Raw genomic sequence first — 19,230 nt, 5'->3', positions numbered from 1 at the left:
CCCAGGCCTATGGCAGGAATTCATAGCACTCATATGTTGTGGCCTCATCACCATTCTCTAGTCAGTAACTGTCACTGAATAGTTAGCCGGTTCCTTCCTGGACCCCCTTCAGCCTGCTGATTTCCCCCATGCGGAAGGATGCTTCTGGCCATTGTATTCCTAGTATTACTCCTCTATAGTCTACACACAGCTAAGGGGTATTATGGGGAGAGGGGGGAAGTCCATGGACATTCAGCTCTGCTATTGACTACCCAAAACAAATGGCAGATCTCTATTCCTTGTTTGTAAAATAAAAGGCCTACACTAAATATTGGAAGTTCTCTTTCAGTTCTAAGATCTATGATTAGAGATTAGAAATGGTCCACTACAGCCTTTGCCATACCTATTACAATATAAGTATTTTCTCCAATAAGGATTATCCTGTATACAACTAGTTTGGTGTTACTGAAGTTTTTTTACTTATATATTTATTTCAATTCCAGGATTGGGGTCCTATAAAAATAGTGATGCTGAGTAAGCATAGAATTCTAAGCCATGGTTTCATATTTGTTGTATTTCTAGTGTTTTGGGTTTTATTGTTGTTGTTGTTTTGCCAGTGTGCATCATTTGATGTCAATGATATATGAATGAATTTTGTCTTTCCACTTTCACTATATTAATAATATATGTGGGGACAGAGCCCCAGAGAGCAGTTTCCAGGCTCTCGGCCTCACGTGGAAAGGTGCTGGCTCAGGTAGTAAATGGCCATCAACTGTGATTGGATGGCCATCAGCTGTGGCTAGTTGGCCATCAGCTGTAACCAGTGAGCCATTGGCCACTAATATAACTGCTGTGGCTACGCTAGCAGCAAATGGGGGCTAGCAAGAGGATGGTGGCTGAGCTAGCAAGTGCGAATTGCAGTTAGCACGGTGGATTGCAGCTAGCGAGGGGAGTCGGTCGGTTGGCAGAAAAGCGGACAGCAGGTCCCACGTCATGTGAATCCAGCCTCCAGTGAGATTATAGTGGTATGACTCCCCTACCTATGGCTCCGTGGGTGTTCCTTTTTGACCTAACCACATCCTGCGTTGAGACCCTGCAGGCCGCCCTGCGTGACAATATATCATGCATAATATGTGCACTGCTGATGCTAATTAAGTGAAGATAGAAGGCTTTGCTGCATTTATGTGACCTCCCCAGGGTGAATTCCCAGATGTAGAATAAAAGCTCAATGGTGACAGGTTCTCTCAGATTCACAGCATTTGTAAGATTTTTTTTTTCAGTGTGAATCATCTGATGAAGAATGAGGGTATAGCTATGACCAAAGGATTTGCCCCATTTGCTGCATTCACATATGTCTCTCTGGTGTGTGTGTTACAGTGAGGAGAAGACGTATGCCACAGCCAAAATTCTTCCACATTTAAGGTATTCAGAGGGTATCTTTCTAGTATGGATTATTTTATATCAAATCAGGTTTCACTGACTACTGAAGGTTCTTCCATTACTCACTACATTATATGGCTTCTCTCTAGTATGAGTTTTGTATCTATATCTAGGTATAGATACAGATATAGCTGTATATTTTCGCACTGTGTGTGTGTGTGTGTTTGTGTGTGTGTGTAATGTATATTATATTATATATAATGGCTGAGAACTATACACACATATATATATAATGGCTGATACATTATACATAATAAACATAATGTATAATGGCTGAGCACTTCCTCATATTTAGGACCTAAGCAGCAGTATTTGATTTTACACTTAATGTTGAAATTACATTCCTGGCAGTTGTCCAATTTAGGAGTTTTCATGAGTGAAACTTGTCAGTTGCCTGAAACCTGTCTCTTGAACAGAAGACTTCTCTGCATCTTTCCTAAAGTGTTCTTATGCATTTCTAACCAGTCCTTATCTTCACAGTTTTTTCCAAATGTGAAACCCAAACAGTCCCCAAAAGTCTTTCCAATACTTTTCTTTGAGGCTGTCCTCTCTGTAACTTCAGGGAACACCATTCACATAGACTACGGTGAGAATGTCACTCCTAGGAATCCTCTAACAGCGGTCCTGCTAACTGGATCGGTTGGAGTTAAAAAGTAATCTTTGGGAGTATGGGTTATGGAGACCCTCAAGAAAATTTCAAGGTACTTAAAATGCCTATGAAATGATACCCTTTTTCCTTATGATAAGTAGAAGGAATTGACAGGATATCTATTTTTCTTAAGAAAGGTCCCCCAGTAGGTCCCATTTCATTCCAACTCTAAGTTTCTTAAGAAAGGTCCCCTGGAAACAACCAAGATGGCGCAGTAGGTAAATGCTGTGTTTACCTTCTCTCACAACCATATCAAAATTACAACTAATCTACAAAACAACCATCATTGAGAATCTCCTAAAATCAAGCTGAACTGAAGCCTTTCAACTAAGGACCTGCAGAAGAAGCCACCTCCAGACTGGAAGGAATGTCAGAGACGGGGCACGGGCTTGTCCCACACCTGCGTGTGATCATTAAAGATCAAGAGGGCTGTTTTGGCTGTGGGGGTCCCTCTACCCCTTAAAGGAGCAAGAGATATCAGCCCCACCCCAGCCCAGTGTTCCAGTGATGGGGAGAGAAGTCCCCATAATTTTTGGTTATGAAAACCAGTGGAGATTGTGGCTGAGTGAGACTTAATGCAGCTGCACTTGCAGGCGCTCCTCTTAATGGGATTGCGTGTGGACTGACCCACCAGTGGAATCATTCACTCTGAGCTCCAGCACCGGGGCAGCAGCTAGAAAGGCAGCAGGGACAAATTATTGGGAATTGAGTTGTCTGGCTTGGGACGGGGGCTGGAAAGGCAGCTTTCTCCTGGACGGAGGAGCTGGTGGAGGCCATTGTTTCTTTGTTGAGCCCTCCCCTTCCCAGCACGCAAACACAGGTGGCCGCCATTTCTGAGTCTCTGCCATTTGTTCACCTCACCCTGGTGATTTGAGACCTGGCTCTGCCCAACTTTCCAGCAAACCCAGACATCTTCCAGAGGCTTTTTCGTGTGGACCGCCTGCCTTAGCTCAAGCTGCAGACTTTCCTAGGGTCTCTCAAAGGTTCACGGAACCCAGATAAGCAGCATCTGGCTTGAGTGTGTCCTGTCCCTCTGGGGAGCTGTACGCCAGTATTAGTAGCAGCCAGCCTTGGTTTACAGCTTGGCCTCTCAAGGCACTTCCAAGCATAGCATGGGTGGCAGCCATTTGCAGATTTCTTTCTGGCTTCCGCTAGGTAGCCCCAGATGGGCACAGGCGGTGGCTGAAGTAGAGCTACAGTGGATCCCCTCTAAGGTGGTCCTGGTGCTGGCACCTCCAGTGGCCAGCTTCAAAACGAGCTGGAGCATCACCCAGCCACCTTCAAGTACAACACACCCAAGGGGTGGACTGGGCAGGCACCAGAGTCCTGCTGAGGCAGATCCTGCTCTCTAGGGTCAGCCCCTGCATAACAACTCTTCCACTGTAGTCAAGGCCAGTTCTCACAATGAGTGAGCCCAAGGGTCACTCCCTCACATTGATGTGCAATTATCAACCAAGGCTCAAATATGAGAGGAGGGCACACACAACCCACACAAGGGATACACCTGGAGTATTTGGCTCAGGTGACCAGAAAGACTGCGCCACTGAACTCCACAGCACACCTACTACATAAGGCCACTCTACTAATACCAGGAGACATAGCAGCTTTGCCTAATACATAGAAACAAACACAGGGAGGCAGTCAAAATGGGAGACAAAGAAACATGTCCCAAATGAAAGAACAGAACAAAGCTCCAGAAAAAGAACTCAGCGAAATGGAGATAAGCAATCTACTAGACGCAGAGTTCCAAACACTGGTTATAAGAATGCTCCATGATCTTATAAAAATGGAGATGGAAATCATAAAAAAGAACCAGTCAGAAATAAAGGATACAATAATGGAAATGAAGAATATATTACAGGGAATCAACAGTAGATTAGATGAAGCAGAGGATCCAACCAGCGACGTAGAAGATAAAGTAGCAGAAAACACCCAACCAGAACAGCAAAAAGAAAAAGGAATCCAAATATTTGAGGAGAGTTTAATGGGCCTCCGGGACAATTCTAGCGTACCAACATTCTCATTATACGGATACCAGTAGAGAGAGAGAGTAAGGAATTGGAAACCTCTTTGAAGAAATAATGACAGAAACCTTCCTTAACCTGGTGAAGGAAATGGACATACAAGCCCAGGAAGCACAGAGAGTCCCAAACAAGGTAAACCCAAAGAGGCCAACACCAAGACACATAATTAAAATGCCGAAGGTTAAATACAAAGAGAGAATCTTAAAAGCAGCAAGAGAAAAGCAGTTAGTTACTTACAAGGGAGCCCCCATTAGACTGTCAGCTGATTTCTCAATAGAAACTTTGCAGGCAAGAAAGGAGTGGCATAAAATATCCCAAGTGATCAAAAGCAATGACATACAACCAAGATTGCGCTACACAGCAAGGCTGTCATTTAGAATTGAAGGACAGATAAGGAGCTTCCCAGACAAGAAAAGGCTGAAGGAGTTAATCACCAATAAACAAGAGTATTACAAGGACTCTCAGAGGGACTTCTTTAAGATGGGAGGTTAAGGATGGATGAAACAGGAAGGGATTAAGAACAAATTAGATGTTATACAAATTGGGTAGTCATGGGGATGCAGGTTATAGCATAAGGAATATAGTCAACAATATTGTAATAACTAGGTATGATGCCAGATAGGTACTAGATCTATCAGGCTGATAGATGGGAATGGGGTTGGGAGCAGGGTGAAAGGTGAAGGCATTAAGAAATATAAATTGATAGTTAATACAGTGTGGGGAATATAATCAACAATGTTGTAAAGATCATGTAAGGTGCCAGATGGGCACTGGACTCATCAGGGGGATCATGTCATAGACTGTGTAGATGCCTGACCAATGCGCTATACACCTGAAGAGCTGAAGTAGAATAATATTGAATGTCAACTCTAACTAAATATATAGTTATGTATAGTCACGCAACGTGGCGTACAACATAAGGAAGATAGTCGATGGTATATAGAAGATATAGAAGATAGTCGACAGCTATATAAGATGTCAGAGGGGTAGTAGCTTGGGGGTGGATTATCACTTTATGAGGGGTTTAAATGTCTATTATGTTGCTTTATACACCTGAAACTTTAATTTAAAAAAGGGAAAAAAAGAAAGGTCCCCTCACTGTCCATTTCTTCCCAACTCTAAGTTCAGTGCAGTTGGTAGCTTGGAATCAGCCACTATGGGAATATTCACATGATAGAAAATGACAAATGCTGCAAATCAGGGATTCACCCCCACACGACTGCTGTTGAAAATTTACCAGTGTACCACTGGATATAGAGTTCCACATGTGCCTGAGAGACGCTGCACATCTGCACTGAAGAACGTATCTGCACTGGAGATGCTGCATTTTTGCACTTATTCCCTAGGTTGAAACCTGTTTTAAATGGGAATTAAGCTTGTTTTATTTTGTACTTACTTAAAAAATTAGGAAGTTTGTCCTTCAGTGTCTAAATAAAGTGAAAGAAACTTACCATTGATATTATCAGAGCTATTTCTGTCCTCTCTGAACAATAAGAGATGAAAACACTCTTCCCATCCAGTACTGGTCCCCCCACCCTCATGGTTGCCTGCTCTGCCCACCAAGATCACCCTGTAAGTCACCAGCAGCCCTTCCATTTTCTGCCCCAATGCCAAGGGAGCAACAGCTTTGGAGAAGGTAAACGGGTGGTTCCTCACATTGATTTATCCTTCTCACCACACACACACACCCCGGGGGGGGGGGGGGGGGGGGGAACTAGGGCCATTTTCTCAAACAGTAACTCCTTAAATGTACAGTGTTTTATAAAGTTAGACATTTAATATATTAGTCTTGAAGTTCACGGTGAGCGCTTCTCCTTTTGAAACATTCCTTAAACCTAGTTCAATGTTTCTATTAGAAAATTCCTAATGTTTATATAAATCATTTTAGTTCTTTCAAGGAAGTTTGAGAGGGAAGGTTTGAAATTAAAAAATTAGAGAACATTAATTCACACTACAGAATAAAATATTTGACATTTTGCATATCAAAAATACACGGAAACATTTCCCAGTCCTACTGATCATATTCCAAATGTCTAAAAGAATCAACCTATATATTTTTCAAAAAAAAGTTGGGGGAGGGGACAAAAAAGGTTCCCATCTTTATTCTTTCTGAGAAGTTAAATGCCTTGGTGGAGAGGAACGAAATAGCATCTAATTCTATAGCACTCATCTGGGCAAAGAGTCTCCAAAATTAGGGAAGAACTGCATCCACACTTGGGGAACACTGGCAGCAGCGCTCCTCTATACAAACGCGGAGCGCTGAACAGGAAAAGGAGGCAAGTAGTGACCAGCACTGCACCCAGCCCACCTTGTTAGAAATTCCTGCACTTGGATTTCAGACACCTCCAAAGGGAGCCTCCATGGCCAGGACAATATTGTCTAGGATTTGTTCCTGTGTAGGCTCCAAAGCAAACAGCTGTGGACAGAGAAGGTCCGGCGCGCTCTGTAGCGGGCCCCAAGCTATGAATCCTAAGGTGCCACCTCTCTGGAATCAACCACTCCCGCCCTGATTTAATGAGGAAAACGCACTCCATCTTCTTCCCTGGACCGACAGCGATCAGGCAGTGAATCTCTCACGCCTGGAAAGTGCTGCCCGGGGCCGGACCCTCGCGTGTCCGGGTTCCCGCGATAGACACCGCAAGGCTGGGCCGCCCCACCAGCCGGCGGGCCACAGCCCATCCTCCCTGCCTGGCGTCTCCGCGCTGGTCCGAGTAACCGCAGCCGGGACTTGAAGTTGGCTGTACAGTAACGAGGCCGTGGCGCCTCGGGGCTGCCTCGCTGGAGGGTTCGGGAAGGAGCGGCAGGGCCCGCATGTGGGGCCGCAGGGAAGTCAGTTCCGGCCCTCGGGTCGACGATTACCCGTAGCTCCGCTCGGGATTAGAGGACCGGCTACCCGCAACCACCCACAGGTGCACGCCCGGCCCGACCCCGGGGCGACAGCTCCGGGCCCCGAGGCACTTCGCCAGCGCAGACAGGAACCTCTCGCTCTTCACCAGAGGAGGCCGTCTCCCCGGGAAGCAACGGGATGGCTCCCTAGCCAATCAGCAGCGGTGGCGCCTCCTCACTCCGCCCCCTTCCCCCACAGACTGCGTTTGGTCTCCATAACAACTCTTCAGCGTCCTTCCTTGCGCAATAAACCCAATCTCAAAGAGGGCTTGGGCCAAGAGAAGAGAGGCTGGCAAAGGTGACTCATTTCTGTGTCTTTATCACCTAAGCGAGAAGGGCTGTAGTAATAGGTAAAGGTTTTCAAGTCCTTTGCCCAATTCATGCCCAAATCCAATCCTATTCATGAATAAGAAGTTACAGCGAGCGAAGTTGGGTTCCGAACCAGGAACAAGAAAAATGCTGACAAACGAAGTGAATGTGAGCATTCCCTGGAAGAAAAACAAGAGGACTATTTCAAAAGTGAAAAATAACCACTTGCATCTCTTTTTTCCGAGTCCATGAGAAAAGCGAGCTAAGGATATAAACAAAAGAATACCCTACAAAGCAGCAGCGAAGTCGGACACCTTGGAGAACTTACAAAGCAAAAAGCCTTTTGTGAGGGAAAAGGCAAATATGCTCGCAATGAAGGAGCGAACCAAGGCATTAAAGGGCAGTCTTACTCGGAAAAGCTTTGGAAGAAAGACTCCAAATCCCCTAACTCGTCTGTGACTTTCCAGCCCTCTCCCCCAATATTGGAGACCTCAATCCCTCATTGTAAACAAGAGGTAATGACTAAATCCACACAGTACTGGATTAAGAGGAATAATTTCAAAGCATCTCAGAAAGTACATTCCATACTCCTAAAAGGACAAGAAATGAAAGGAAACAAATCTCAAGAATTTGCTATTATTCTAATTTCCTCTAACTCTCTTCTGGCTTCTTGAATTTACTCCAAAGAAAAGCTTCTGAATTCCTTCTCATGTGTGCTTATTACAATGTCATCAGGTACAAAGGAGGCAGAGGCACATTTCAGAAAGTCCTCTTCAGGAAGGACCATTAGCCCCAAATCTGTCCTTTGTCTCAGAGGACCCTGGCCCTGTCACAATCTTGAATCTTAAGGACCATGTGGGAGCTGCAAAAAAAATGCTGGCCTCTCTAAAAGGGAATGGTAGGTAAATTTGGGTTGTTCTACCAAGTAAAACCACTCTGACTTTCTAGTATGCTATTTAGTACCTTATTATATTTTTAGCAATTCCCTAAGTAGGCATTATCCGGAGAATGTGAAGACTGCTCTCAGAGCTTTACCTCCAAGTCAATATAGAAGCCCTTTATTCTTGGCATATCGCCTTCCCCAAGAATTTCCAGATTGTCTAACATGGAGGAAAGCAAGTTCTGACGTCTATAGTCCCCATTGGTCTCTTAGGCTCCCATAGACCCTAGCAGGTAGGTCCATTAAGTTACCACATGCCCCAGTGCTCCGCAAGCTCAGCAGCCCTCAACACTTATCTCAGAGCCATGCACACATGCAAAGAGGCAGTATAGCAAAAAGGTTAAGAACAGGGACTTTCAAGCTGGACTACTGGGGTTTAAATCTCATCTCCACATTGCTTACCAGTAGGCCAGTGACAAATTTTCTGAGCCTTGGTTGCCTAGAAAATAGGAATAAGAATGCCTACCTGAGAGCATTGTTGCGAGGAATGAATGAGTAGATGCAGATAAAGGTGCCTGAACAGTGTCTAGCACATAATAAATGCCTATAAATAGATATTAGCTATTGTTGCTTTTGTTATGTCAGGTAAATCTTCTAAAAATGGTTTGGAGAACTAAAAAATAAAAGGCAGTCTGTACACTGACTTCTGCCTTACTTCACGCTCATAAACATGAAAGACATGGAATATCAATGCCTACTTCTCAAATTGCATTTCTAGGATAAGGATGAAAATCAGGTAACTCTTCTTTCTTGCATTTACATAAAAAGAAATTTAAACTAGGTTTGCTTTATACACTGAGGCAATTATCCATATACCTAAGGCCAAGTTTATTTTGGGAAACAAGATTTTTTCGCCCTGAATTAACCAGAAGTGTTTCTCAATAATCCATGTTGCTGTATCATAGCAATCTTCCTACTAGGATGAATTAGCATATCGTCTACTATAATCAACCTAGCAAACAAAGCAAAAACATTCAAAGAGAGTAATAAAACTAGGACACAAATGTTTTGGCTGTGCCTCTGGATTTCTTGGAGTCAAACTCTTACACAAAGTTAGCTTCTATAGTCAGCACATGAGGTGAAAATAGGGTATTATTGATATTGCCCTTATAAATCTCTTACTTTGCCCTTAAAATATGGCTACATGGTTTTGTGTATAACTCTGATAACACACACTGTTATGTGTTTGTATGTATAAATGTATAAGTAAATAATAGAATGTTAAACAGATATGCAAAATAGAATTTTATAGCATTTTTATTGTCACTAATTTATCTGTTGGGATTTTTGGAGGGGGATCTTGGTGCATATGGTTGAATTCTTATTAAGTAAAATGTATGTATGATATGATTTTCCCCAAGATGTTTATCTCAAGCCACTACATTTTGTATACATGACTCTTAACAAAACACATCCAGAAATCCCCTAATATGTGATGTGTATCAAAGGCACTAAAGGGATGACTTCATGAGAAAACTCTATTTTATATGAATGTTTTAAATGATATGAAAGTATTATTTTGTTTAAAATCAACAATAAAAGATCTCACCAAAATACTTTCCTCGTAGGGAGAATTATGTTAAAGTTGGGGATAAAACCAGATACTGAAATCAAATGAAAATTATGTTTTATAGGCATATATGAGGGATATAAATAATGAGTGACATGAGTTTTCAGAAGAGGAGATTATTTTCAACTATGGTAGTTAGGAAAGCAGTGACACTTAAAGTTCCTGAAGGAGACTAAGTTGCAACTGAAGACTGATAATGTGACAACTGCCTCTTGATTTAAAAAAAAAAAAAAGTATTTATTCCCTCTCAGAAAAGGCAGAAAGCCCTGCTTTAACCAACAAAGATCTCTTCCTGCAATCCTCACATCGAGCCCAGGGTCACCGTACAATGAGCTCATCATAACAGTGGAAACTATGCAAGCTTCTTGGAGAAATTTGAGATGTAACATGTAATTTTCCCTTCACTGAACACAAGTCAGTCAAGCATAAGCAGTTTTAACCATATAAATTAGAAATTTTGATTTGCACTATTTAAAAACTAAAGAATCCAGATTACCTTCCAAAAAGAGATGAAAATGCAAAAATAAATAAAAAGTATTATCTAAAGCCTTAAATCAAACTCCAGAATTCACCACCACTATCCCCAAAATCTTGCCATAGTTTTAGATTAAGTAGTAAAGGGAGAGGGATTATATTCTCAAACAGGAGTGGATGTGCGTGGACAGCTTTTAAAAGAGGATCCTGTTAGAAACATCCAGGAAAAGAGTAAAAGCATAAATCCTACTAGTAAAGACTCAGATTAAAACAAACATAATAAGCTCTATGAGTCCAAGAATCGTAAAATTTCTGGAACTGTTCTGATTTCAAATATCTTGTCACTATGTCTTAGAAATTTTAATATTCAGGATCCAAACTATATTTAGACTACAATAAAATTAAAACAATTCACTATAATACAATCCACCAATTCATGCAATCCTCATATTCTAAAACAGGCCTTTTGTTCAAGGACACCTGTCCTGAGTTTTTAATTCTAAACTAGGTCATCACAGATGAGGCCTTGGGAGGAAGGGCAAAGGTATCTACAAAAAGCGCTGACTCCAGGGAAGACAAAGTTTGTGAAAGACTTTTTTTTTTTTTAAGATTTTTTTATTGGGGAAGGGGAACAGGACTTTATTGGGGAACAGTGTGTACTTCCAGGCATTTTTTCCAAGTCAAGTTGTTGTCCTTTCAATCTTAGTTGTGGAGGGTGCTGTTCAGCTTCAAGTTGTTGTCCTTTCAGTCTTAGTTGTGGAGGGCGCAGCTCAGCTCCAGGTCCAGTTGCCGTTTTCTAGTTGCAGGGGTCACAGCCCACCATCCCTTGTGGGAGTTGAACCGGCAACCTTGTGGTTGAGAGGTGGAGCTCAGCGGCAGCTCAGCTCAAGGTGCACTGTTCAATCTTAGTTGCAGGGGGCGCTGCCCACCACCCCTTGCGGGACTCGAGGACTTGAACCGGCAGCCTTATGGTTAAGAGCCCACTGGCCCATGTGGGAATCGAACCGGCAGCCTTCGGAGTTAGGAGCATGGAGCTCTAACCGCCTGAGCCACCGGGCCGGCCCCATGAAAGACTTTTTTACTTAAGTTGTTAATAAATATTATTTTAAGAGGTCTGATTCTGACAGACACTAACAAGATGACTCCTTTTCCCCCCTTTCAATTTCAAAAAGTTACTAAGGATTTCAGGTACATCAAAAATTATTTCCAGATGTCACCATTCCTTCAGAATATTTGATTTTACAGCTAATTTTCAGAACAAAATTCCTTTCTTCTCTACCTTCAGTTGTGCTTTTCAGCTCTCAAACTCTAGCCCTGTAAACTTTAAGCTGTACATAGCAGCTAACACTGAAGTTCTTTAAATAGAAGAGAGGGGTAAGAAAAATCAGTGATCAGGAAGAGTTCAGAGTATCCCTTTTAGTAAGAAAAATAAAAAGAAGGGAATCTCAAGTTCTGACTAGTAAATCTGGACTGATATGGGAAAGTCAAGAGACTCCAATCCTATACAATAATCTTCTTGGGTAACTGAGAAATGCCTACAACAGAGAAAAAAGTAAGAAGAAATAATCCATAGAAACCTAAAAAAGGCCCTTAAAATCAGTTTAAGCTTAGGATGACTTGAAAGACAGAAAAACTACATATATATATATATATATATATATATATATATATATATATATATATATATATTCACAGTATGATCAATAAATAATACCTGGCTTCATTAAGTACACATAAAATTTCTTAAGGCCATATACAGGAATTTTCATCAGACAACCCCAAGTAAATTAATCTGATGGTAATTTGATACAAATTCATAGGCTATATTTTTTTCTAAAGTGTTTTCTAAAAGTATTGGCTCAATCTTTCCCCAACTCTCCTGTCCAGGGTTGCATGAAACAATATATACCACGTAAGACTGTCAGTTTCCAAGGTAAATAATGTGTACTTTCTGAGAAGTGATAGCTATCACTTCAGCCTTGGGAAAAGAGTAAAGAAAGAAGATTCTAGGAAGGTGTTGGGGGAGGTCATCGAGAAGACATGACCACCAGTTGGTCCTCAGCTGGGCCCAGGCAATAGGCCTTCCCACCCCCTCCCCGTCCTTGGAATGTGTGTTCCACTTGCTTTCCCCATTCCCAGAAGCTATCCCAAGGATACAACCTTGAGATAGAAATGTGCTGTTGAGACTATCTGGATGGAATACTGAACTGGACACAGTTAAGCCTTCTATATAAACTTTTAATATTTAGTGGACAGGTGCAGAAAATCACTCATCTTGCAGTTGCCCAAGATAAGCCTCCTAAGTTTCCTTGCTCATTAAAACTGCCACCGACCAATCTGGAGTGGCTGCCTCTTTTTTCAGTCTCTCCCTACCCTCTTCGTACTGGGTCATGTTTCAGATTAACCAAGGAGGTTGCGAACCAAGAGAAGGGGGAGGTGATAAGAGCAGAATAGATTCTTCAACAGAAAAAAAAAAAGTAGCATTAAAAAATCATTTTGAGATAAGTGAACAAAGATTTTCTGGGAAAATGGATAAATAGTCTGATTCCATTTTTGATGTCTGGCCATTGATAGCATTTGAGCTTCTCCCCTTCCCCAATCCCATGTATTTGGTACTTTAGATAAGGAAATATGTGTATACTTCCTGGGCTCTTAGTACTGTGGCTGGAATCCTGCAAGCTTGAATCCCACAAGCCCATGCGTGGAAACTTCTCTAGCCCCATGCCCTAGCCACTAAAAAGGCCTAACCTGCTTTCTGCTCTCACCATCCCAGACTGGCTTGCACCTACCCTGCTCTTCTCAGAAGTTCTCTGTATGAATAATACTTTCAAATTTTCTTGGTGTCTGAAGTGTCATCAGTCTCAACAACTAGCCTATTAGCTGGGAGACATGCCATATTGCCTCTGTGGGATGATCACAAAAAAACTGGGACAAGGTAAAGTAGACAATAGCTGTCTACAGTAAGGTATATGCTGGGATACACTATATATTAGGGCACAGATTTATAGGAAGGTGCTGTTAGAGTATATAACCAACCATGAGTTCCTCTATTTAGTTTGGACATGGCACTTCTCCAGTCAATACAAGAAGGGGAAACAAGCTCAATTCTGAACAACTGGAATTCCTTGCTATGTTAAAATAGCCTATTCCTGGGGCCAGGGTTTAAAAAATCATTTCATGATGACATTAGCCATTTTCAGGTATGGATAAAAATACATACGTACATACACATATAAAGATTGATGTTTAGAGTCTCTTGTGCTATTCCAGATTTCAAATCAGTGTTTCTTCACTTGGATTTGTGATATTCTGGCAGCTAATATTTTGCAGGAATAAATGGGGGAGGGCATTTTCATTTCATAAAATAAAAATTGTAACACAACTGTAGCAACCTGTGAAAGTATGATTCTTTGGTATCTAACAAAGTGAGTGAAGAGTCTGAATGAATTTGGCCACACATTCAGAGTGATTCTCCACTGTGAAGTCTGTGATGCCTAATGAGGGCTGAACTGCACCTGAAAGCTCTCCTGCATTCATTATACTCACGAGGTTTCTCTCTGGTGTGAATCTTCTGATGCTGAGTAAGATGGGCACTTCTACTGAAGCCTTTCCCGCACTCATCACATTCCAATGGTATCTCTCCAGTAGGAACCCCGTGATGCTGCATAAGGGATGAATTCTGGCTGAAGGCTTTCCCATGGTCTTTACAGGTACAAGGTTTCTCTCCAGTGTAAGTTCTCTAATGTTGATAGAGTTGTGAGCTCTGACTGAAGACCTTCTCACATTCCTAAGAGTGTTGTCTCTTATTTCAATTTCTTTTATGGTAATTAATCTATTGAAGCTTTCAATTTCATTTTGTACCTTTTTATTTTCATTTTATATTTTCCTAAATTTATGTCCTTTATGTTTTCAACATATTCATTTTTAACAATCTGCTGTTTCTCTATTTTCTCTTCTTATTCAATTTGTATTTTGTATGCATATTCATCTGTTCTCTTTTTAAAATTCATCATTTTCACTTGAAGGTTGTTTATCTTATTACTCTATTCATTGAACTAGTGTTTGGTTTTGATAATTTTTTCTGTTGGTTTTAGTATACACTACTTCATTGGTTTTGACCCTTTATCATTTCTATATTTCTTATGTGTTTTGCTTAATATTTTCTTTTTAGCTCCTTGAGTGGACTACTGAAGTCATTTTTTCCAATTTTTTGGGGGGCTGGGAGGATAGGGAACAGGGCTTTATTGGGGAACAGCGTGTACTTCCAGGACTTTTTTCCAAGTCAAGTTTTTGTCCTTGCAATCTTAGTTGTGGAGGGCGCAGCTCAGCTCCAGGTCCAGTTGCCATTGTTAGTTGCAGGGGGCACAGACCCACCATCCCTTGTGGGAGTTGAGGAGTCGAACTGGCCACTTGTGGTTGGGAGCCTGCGCTCCAACCAGCTGAACCATCTGGCACTAGCCCACGTCAGAATCGAACTGGCAGCCTTCGGCATTAGGAGCACAGAGCTCCAACCGCCTGAGCCACTGGGCAGGCCCTCTAATTTTTTTTTAATTATAATTTTCCCTCTAAGTACTTTTTTAGTGTGTCCTAAAAATTTTGAATGATTGTTTTTCATTTTGATTCAATTCTAATTATTATATATCATTATTTTCTCTTTAATCCAAACTTTATTTGATAGTGTGTTTTCTTTTGCTTTGAATATTCATAAATAGAGATTTTTGGCTCTCTTTTCATTTTTTATTCCTATTTTATTGCATATAGTCAAAGAGCATAGATCTGTGTTGTACAATATGGTAGCCAATAGCCCTATGTGGATACTTGAAAGGTGCCTAGTCTGAATTGAGAAGCACTCTCAGTGTAAAACACACAACAGATTTTAAGACTTAGTGCGAAAATGTAGTGTCTTGTTAATAAGTTTGATATCGATTATAAGTTAAAATAAAAATACATTGGATATGTTGGGTTAAATAAATATATTTATTTAATGAATTTCACCTCTTTTAAAAAACTTTAAAATATGGCTACTTGAAAATTTTAAGTAAAAATAATGTAGCTTGCATTATATTTCAATAACCTATAACATATTTTGTGACAGATATATGATATTTATTTTAAATTTATTGGGTCATTTCTGTGTTTTAGCATGTGGTTGATTTTTCTGAATAAGGTATGTGTACTAGAATATAATGTATATTCTCTATTTGTTGCATTTCAAGTTGTGTTTAGATTATCTGGAGCATCTTAAGCTTTTATTACAAAGCTGATAGCTTTTCTTCCTCTTGTGTGCTTGATACATCAGTTTCTCAGATGATTATGTAAAACTTTCCTACTATAATTATTGTTTTATCTGTCAGTCATTATATCTTCTTGATCTCTCATTCCTTTTTTAAGTATAAATGGGTCCATAGAGGACACAGACTTATTTCGCCCTGTTCCTTCCTGCTAAGTTCACTATCTAATGGTATAAATAACAAATAAGTCTGACAAATGGAAAGAGGAAAGTAAACTAGGGAGAAAAAGAAATCTTCAGATACTGGTGGAACAGCATGGTGGCACAACATCTTATGACCCCCAAATCTAGCATTAGAAGGTGGACCAGGTAGACTAATTCCTCCCTGAGACTGAATAGGGGTCCCCATCAATAACACCAAGTAAGCACTGGCAGGGGGATTGATTGTATTTTGTATATCTTTTATTTTTTATTAAGGAATAGTGGGGAACAGTGTGTTTCTCCAAGGCCCATCAGTTCCAAGTCATTGTCCTTCAATCTTGCTGTGGAGGGTGCAGCTCACTGGCCCATGCAGGAATCGAACCAGCAACCCTGTTGTTCAGAGCTCACGCTCTAACCAAGTGAGCCATGCGGCCGCCCCCTGTATTGTATATATCTTGACAGTAAGCTGCTAGGAGAATTATGCTCCTTCCCCATCAGCCTGAGAATCTCCTCCCCGCATCCAGAACAACAGGTGAGTAAGCATCACCTGCAAGGGGGATTCTGCCACAAGAATCATGCAGCCAAGGAAGCCTCTTATCCCTTGGACTTGAGACTCCCACTCTCTCACTTAGAATTGAGGTGGGGGTGAAATGGCACTGACTAGAAGTGGCACTGACAGGGGGACCCTGACACTACAATTAATCTGTTAGAGAAGTCTTTTTGTGCCCTCATGCCTGAGAACCCCTCTCACCCCCGGAAAGAAACCAGGCTCCAGATGGCACCAGCAGGGGCATCCCTCCACAACGATCACCTGGCGCAGGAAGTGCATTCTGTCCCAGCCCGATGTAGGAATCTCTACGCCCCACCCGCAACGCATACACACCTAGAGACACCAGGTGGTTAGGTAGTAGTAATGCAGGGGGGGAATCCCTCCACTTAAAGGGAAGCACTCTTCTTCTCCACAGATTGGAGATTTATTTCCCCACCTTGGCCCAAACTGGGGAAGCTCCTTTCACTCATTCAGGCAGCACTAGCAGGGACAAGTGGGTGCCCCGGCAGCACCAGATAAACCAAGCAGACCAAAATAGTGTTACAAAGGCTCTAAAAATTAAATTAGCATTGAAACCATAGCCCACAGTAGTAGGCCAAAACGTGTATGTTACACCTAAATAGATTGACTGTGTTCTAAAACATAAGATTTCAATAGGACTTGGAGTCTCCTAACATAATAGGAAAAACATCCAGGAATCAATCCCAAATCACCTGTTATGCCAAGAACCAGCAAAATCACAATCTAGAAAATAATGCCAATACTGGGAAGAATCAGATGTAGGGATCATCAGACAAGGGTTTAAAGTAGCCATCATTTCAAACAATGGTTCTATTAAGAATTACAAATTCTCTCAAAACAAATTAAAAATAGAAAATCTTAGCCAAAAAAGGCTATTAAAAGAGCCAAGTGAAGAATTTAAAACTAAAAAATGTATGAGCTCAGACAATTAAGTTCATGAGCTCACCCTAGAAAAAGTGCTACATCCCTCATTGCTGAATATCACTATGGTCACCTTCGAAGTGCTCCCCTTGGGAAGCTATGCACCGATGCCAGTGCCTAGTCCACCCTTCAAAGCAATTTTAAAACTCTTTTCCTGGAATGGCCATCAGAGCTGTCATCGTATTACACTTGATGTCCTGAATGTCATCAAAATGTCTTCCTTTCAATATTTCCTTTATCTTCAGGTAAAGAAAGAAGTCACTGGGAGTTAGATCAGGTGAGTAGGGAGGGTGTTCCAATACAGTTGTTTGTTTACTGGCTAAAAACTCCCTCACAGACCGTGCCTGTGAGCTGGTGCATTGTCGTGATGCAAGAGCCATGAATTGTTGGCAAAAAGTTCAGGTCATCTAACTTTTCCACACAGCCTTTTCAGCACTTCCAAATAGTAAACTTGGTTAACTGTTTGTCCAGTTGGTACAAATTCATGATGAATAATCCCTCTGATATCAAAAAAGTTTAGCAACATCGTTGCAACAAGTTCGTGAACTTAATTGCCTGACTTCGTATGTGGGGAGAGGTGGAGGGACTTAGCGGTATATGAGTTATTTTCAAAGCAGAGAATCTCTGGTGGTAAAATGTGGGCAAGACCACTCCCCATTTACCACACTCTTTTCATCAGGTGATCTTATCCCTCAGGGAAACTTTCTATCTCTACACCTTTTTTGCAGCAATCATCTGATTCAGTGTGTGTGTGTGTGTGTGTGTGTATGTGTGTGTGTGTGTGTATGCACGTGCATGAGTGCACATCAGCATGAGAAGGAAGTGAATAAATCCCTTTGAAGTGGATCTATTTGTATCTATTAGTATCCACTCCTCTCTCAACCCACCTCTAAAACTACAGTGTGCAATAGTGCAAGAGTGGGCAAGACTTACCCAAGGCAATGTGCGAGTAGACAGAAACAAGCAAAATAAAATACTAAAACTCACCCCACTCCCTATAGGGACTCTCCACAGTCCCCCTGTGGCCTCTAGGAGTCTCCCGCTACTGCTACAATTCCCTTCTAATCTATGCTCAAGTGTGTGTGCACACGCACATGCACACACATACGAGCACCCTGGGTCTTCCAGAGACTTTCAAATGAATTTTTCAATGGTTTTTCAATCCAACAATCTCTTCCTTTCCAGAGGATCTCCAGGTTGGGTTTGGCGAAAGGAGCTAGCCATTTAACTTAGGATGTTATATTACTTATCTTTTTCTACATAACAATATTACTAATACTTGGCTCAAAAAAAGCACACAGTTATTATCTCACAGCATTGTGGGTGAGGCTCTGGGCACAGCTTAACTGGGTCCTCTACAGCAGGCTATCAAGGTATCAGCTGGGTATCAAGGTATCTACTCCCAAGCAACCTGTGGATTGTTGACAGTGTTTAGGCTCTTGCTGGCTGTTGGCTGAAGGCTACCCACCGTTTGTCATGTGGGCCTCCCCAACATTACCACATGCTTCATCAAAGCCAGCAAGAAGTCTCCTAGCAAGACAAGCATTAGAATCATATGTCACCTTTGTTGTATTCTATTGTTAAAAGTGAGTCACTGGTCCTACCCACACTCAAGGAGGGTGGGGGGGGGCATTACACAAGGGTGTGAGTATCAGGAGGCTCAGAGAAAGGGAGCCACATTGTATAATAGGAGCTGGATACGGGGTGCTATCTTGTGGGAACTAAAAATCACCTTCCCTCAAAGCTTTTGAGTCATTGAAGGATTTTAAGCAGTAAAGCTACGTTATATTCTTGCTTTAGAATGAATGATCATTGGGCAAAAAGTGTGGAGAATAGATTGGTGGAAAAGAAAACTTGAGTTAGGGAAATCAGTTAGGAGGCTGACTGTAATCCTAGTGAAATGGTGGTGGCCAGAACTACTAAGGTAATACTAGTGGGAATAGAGAAAGATGGGCAAATCGGAGTTATTTAAGAAATACAATAAATAGGACTTGGTGATAAATAGGCAGTGAGAGAAGAGTTCAGGATATTCTGGT

This window comes from Rhinolophus sinicus, chromosome 12, assembly GCF_057876585.1.
Source record: "Rhinolophus sinicus isolate RSI-liver-muscle chromosome 12, RSI-T2T, whole genome shotgun sequence".
NCBI classification, from domain to species: Eukaryota; Metazoa; Chordata; class Mammalia; order Chiroptera; family Rhinolophidae; genus Rhinolophus; species Rhinolophus sinicus.
This window is presented reverse-complemented; position numbering follows the sequence as displayed.